The sequence below is a fragment of the Coffea eugenioides genome, chromosome 3, assembly GCF_003713205.1.
Source record: "Coffea eugenioides isolate CCC68of chromosome 3, Ceug_1.0, whole genome shotgun sequence".
NCBI lineage: Eukaryota > Viridiplantae > Streptophyta > Magnoliopsida > Gentianales > Rubiaceae > Coffea > Coffea eugenioides.
This window is the reverse complement of record NC_040037.1, coordinates 36,444,412-36,449,462: the sequence shown is the minus strand read 5'-3', so window position 1 is coordinate 36,449,462 and position 5,051 is coordinate 36,444,412. Positions and strand designations below refer to the sequence as shown.

The 5,051-nt window shown below is 33.9% G+C and overlaps 1 long non-coding RNA gene across 5 annotated transcripts; it reads left to right on the top strand.

The window, feature by feature from the left end:
• Window positions 1-417: 417 nt before the first annotated feature.
• LOC113764705 lies at window positions 418-4,233 on the top strand. Of its 5 annotated transcripts, none has more exons than XR_003467683.1 (7): window positions 418-600; window positions 688-849; window positions 1,468-1,627; window positions 1,756-1,931; window positions 3,263-3,419; window positions 3,649-3,711; window positions 3,822-4,233. It is a non-coding gene; the product is annotated as an uncharacterized LOC113764705 (long non-coding RNA). The 5 variants fall into 5 exon arrangements; XR_003467684.1 differs by having other exon boundaries at window positions 688-1,028; XR_003467685.1 differs by adding an exon at window positions 3,007-3,107 and having other exon boundaries at window positions 688-1,627; window positions 1,756-1,902.
• The last annotated feature ends 818 nt before the right edge of the window (window positions 4,234-5,051 follow it).

Sequence of the window (5,051 nt, the reverse complement as noted above, 5' to 3'; positions counted from 1 at the left end):
TCAAAGAATGAGCTTCATAAAGTAACCTTGACTCACTATGTTTACACTAGGATTCGGAACTTAGCATGATTGTGAATATGCTTTTGATCCCATGTCATGTTCTTTGAAAAAATTGTAGTAGTACCGAGAGATTGTTAGCCTCTCAAGAAATGATTGTGAACATACAGTGGTCCTTAATTTGTTCTGAAATTAGCTCAAGGTCATTGACCGGTTAATTGTTGGAGCTTTTGTATCTGTTGCTATTTATGCTATAGGAACAAATGCTAAAATCTATCTTTCACTACTTGGTTAAATGTTGATCACTATTTTGTGTTGTCTGGCAAAGTATTTGACAACCATCTTATTTTGTGCGTCCACTTTTATTTTTAATTGGTTTTCAATTTATGATCTTTTCTTTGTATGGTAACAGATGTATCGGAACAAAAGTCTTCAGCTATCATGGTTTCCTTGTATATGGCGAGCAGATAAGTACCTGCACATTCTTGGCATTTGCAAAACTGATGGTCTGTTTGTTATGGGAGGGCTTTCTAGCTTCAAATAGATCCATCAGGGGCACTCCCAAAAGGAATTCTTTCTCTTTCTTTGTATGGAGATGTTATGGTACAATTCAATATCCCTGTATTGCTTTTTCTTTTGCTGTATTCAATTGTTGTGCAGGATCTAATGGCATCTTTTCTTATGTTGTAGGCAATACCAAGTTTAGTATTAGAGTCTACAATGAACCATTTTAAAAACACAGGGAATAGCATTGAGGGCTGAGGGTGTAATATGTTTTCTTGAGGCTTCGAACTCTCTAACATGCTGCAACAAAGATTATTTGGGTTGGCTAAGGGGATTCTCATGTATGAGGTAACACTCCTCTTTCTGATGAAAAATTTGTGAGTCAGGAAAACTTTATCAGACTTCAAAGACAATCTAAAGGGGTAATGATATGCCATTCTGCATAATCACATTCACAAGCATCAGGAGTACTTCTTTTCAGAATCATCTTCAGACCGTCCCGATAAAGGCACCACTTTTGTATTCAGGTTGGCTATGGGGATTCTTATGCATGAGATAACATTCCTCTTTCAGATGAAAAATTTATGATTCAGGAAAACTTTAACCAACTTCAAAGACAATTTCAAGCAGCAATGCCATTTAATTGTGAAGCTTGTCAGATGATTAAATAGTCAAGTAGCCTTGAAGCAATTGCTTGATATGTCATCCAATTAGAGCGAGTTGGTGTAATAATAGGCAATTTTCTATTTTTATTTCACCCGATATACAGTGATTTGAAGCTGGTCCTTGGTATTACTTGTTTATCTGTGGTTAACCAACCGGAATATTTTTAGGTGGTTGATATCTTAGTTGCGGAGTTAGTTCTTATTCTCTAATGAATATATGTGTATGTTGAACAATATTAATTAAGGGATTACATTCTTTTATGTTGTGAATTCTAAAATGCAACTCTGCTTTCTTATGCAGTTGTTTGAGTGCGAAAAATCTGATGAATGGTCTGAAGACATACTTTGAAGTTTTCTTGTACATGAAAAGCTATGTGCATCAGCATAAGCTGTTGTCTCAATCTGATGGGGCTAATACTCTAGTTCAAGGCTATTACAAAGTTGATGGAATAGATGCCATGGTTAATATGCTTCCTTTGCTCATCTCACAAAGTTCTCCAGTCTACATTTTCATGAGATTTTGATAACTGTGATTCTTTGAAATAAATTAGATGAATGGACTATGAAGAAGGTCAAAATTTTTATGTAGGGGAGGTAGAGTTCAGTGCAGGGGTACACATGGAATCTTGATTCATGTCATTCAAACAGGAAGTGTTCTGAGAGGAAGGATCAACCGTGTTGGCAGTACTGTTCATATGGATGGCAATTTGCTAGTGAAAGAGGGTGTCCGTGCCTGGTAAGGGAACCTGTTTTTAGAAATACTTGGTGAGTTACTTTTGCTCTGAAAAAATTTAAATTCCTTTTGTAAACACGCTGAAATTAGAAAAATAAAGAAAGAGATGAATAAATAAATAAAAATAAAGAAAATGGGCCAATTATCTCTAACTACAAAGTATTCTGGTTTTCTAACTACAAACAAAAATGTTAACTTAGACAATTAGCTATAGAGATGATATGTAACTTTATAATATATAATCACTGCATACCTGTTGAAATAAATATTGCCAATTATCTCTACTAAGTAGCTCTGTTGGAAGAAATACCGAGAAAATGCTATTTAATTATCAAGAAATGTCATTTGTCGAGATTAGTATTTGTAGTCTCTTGCAAAGTTAGTGCTTTCAATTATTTATCAAATTCTTACAAAATTAAATTTGCAGTTTTAGAAATTGCAATTGTTTAGAAATTTCGGGAAGGATTTGGTACCTGATTGCCACTGCCATCCTCTAATGTTCATATCCTTTTGCTTTTTATTCATGATGTTCTGCTTCTGATTTCATATTTCAAGAATGGAATGACTACTCCTATTGAAACAAGTTGTCTTATCATCTTAGAGGGATTTCAACAAGATTCAAAGGCCAGATGCGTTGATTGGATGGTTTGATCCCTTAGATATGAAGTTTGAGTGTGGCCATATTGCTGGTTTAAAAGGTTTTCCGGTGTCAATAACCTGATGTTAATCTGATTCACGACAAACTTGGTGCACCTAAAACACTCAGATGCTAGGTTCCACTAAGGAACTAAATTTTAATAACTTGGAAATAGGTAACCTTAATTTAGCTAGCTACTTGCACTGTTAATACTTGTATATAGTTTTTTAACTTCTCAATAAAAAAAAAAATCTACCATTTCATTCCTTTAAGAACTTAGCATTGATTTATGTTGTTATCTTCTAAGAACTGTATTTTTCTGATTGTTTTTATGCTGTACTTTCTTTTATTTGTTGCATTTTGGAGTCAGCACGACTTGCATAAATTTCGTAACATGAAATTCAAAATGTTGTTGACTGAGGCCTAAGGATAGCTCACTGTTTTTTGCTCACAAGACACTTTTTGAACAGAAAAGGCATGGCACATTTTGAGGAACCTTTGCTATGTTATCTGAGATTTAGGTCTTTACTTGGCCTAGTTCAAGTGATCTTCTGCAGTTGCATTAGGAAAAGTAAGCAGCAAACCTTTATAGTCATAGTGATCTATCTGGGCTCAGCATGACTTTAAGTTCTAATTCAGCATGACTTTAATCCATTCTACATTGGTCCTTGGTGTATGCTCATTGTTCGACTTCTAATCTGATGCCATTTTTTCCTATGGTCATAGGCAATTCTAAGTCTAATTTGACAGTCTACTATCACAATACTGAGCCCATGGAAGTATACATGAGGTTGACAGTGATAGATTTTCTCGAGGCTTAGAGCTCTTCAAGAATCTGCATGAAAGACAATTCTGGCTGACAATAGGGATTCTCGTGCATGAGGTACATTTCTCTTTGTGATTTTAATGCTCTGATTCAAGGAAATTTATCTAATTTTCATGGCTTCTGATTTCTTTGTACTTTCGACCGAGTTTCATAATCAGCGGAGTAAAAAAGATCTTCATAGATTGCCATTTATTTTAAACTTTGTATGAAATTGTGAATCTTTCATAGATTGCCATTTATTTTAAACTTGTATGAAATTGTGAATCTTTCACCCATTGTTTACAAGGTAAAGAAAAGAGCTATGGATAAGCCAATACAAGGAAAGCTATTGGTTGGATTTTAAGTCATGGTATGCCCTTGCTCTTGTAACCGTGGATATACTTCCTGGATCTGCAGCTTCAATTTTCTGGAGTGTACTCACTATTGCACTAAACCTAATGATTTTTGAAATGCTTATAGCTTTGCAGAAACAGAATTTGTATCTATTCAGATGACAAATGCTGCTAATGAAGCTTGTCAGCCCTTTTAAGGAAACAAAACCTGGTCTCCTCAAGAAGCTTTCATGTATTGAAGGATTGTAAGTTAGCACATCTGAAAAACTTGAGTTGTAAACCTCCTACCAGTCCATCCGAAGCCTCCCTATAGGAAGCACATCTTCTGATCTAAAGGGAAGGTGCTGTAACATGAGCTGCTGCCCCAACATTGACTGGTGCAAGTACTACCAGATTCCCTACTTTGAGATTGTTAATATTCTAACTGGAAGCTAGGTTGTAAAAATTTGCTCAAATTCTTGGAAAATTAGTCATCTACGCCTATGTTAAGGATGTCTCAATGCAGTATACTCCAATCATTATGCTGTCTTCAGTTGTGTACATTCTTTTGAAATTTTGATGAAGAGTTCCTTATTGTTAGATGTTAAAGTCAATGACTATTGCAACATAACACATTGTATAGTGTATGATCTTGCGCAATCTATTTCGAGTTTTGGAAAAGCTGATGTGGAGGGTATTTGCAAGATTTGTTACCTTGGATTTAAATCATTTGCGAGTTATCTATTAATCTTGATTTTGGAGACTAATATTTTCGATGTTGCGTTCACTGGCAAGTTCTTGCGTGTTTTTATCCTGACTAGTAATGGAACACATGCTTTGCACGTGAACATGATGTTTTAGATTTTTTTCTTTAAAATTTTCAGAAAATCAATTATTTTGAAGGAATAAATATAATTGAGAAAAAATGTGATATTTACTATTTATATTATTTTATATTTTTCTAAACTTAGTTTACCCTAACCAATACAAAAGCACAAACAATGAATCATTCTTTGTTCCAAAAGCACTTTTATTTTGTAACAGTATCGATATTTTTGTCTTTTTTTTTTGTCTTTTGGTTAAATTTAGATGATCTTTTTTATGGCAAACCTTGTACATGGGGGAAGGATGCCACCCCTTTAATTTCATTAATCACAAAGCTTAAATTCAGATGATCTAAATGCTCTTTTTTATAGCATTTGAGTTAATTTTTAATTTTTTGAATAATTTATTGCTTCCCTTCAAGTCATTCTATGAATTGTTTATTAGTTTCAGTGAGATTTTCTAATTATTATTTTTTTTGCTGGTGGATTGTAAAATGATCTATGCTATTGTAATTATAATAGTATATAAACATATTGAAATTCCATAATTCGAA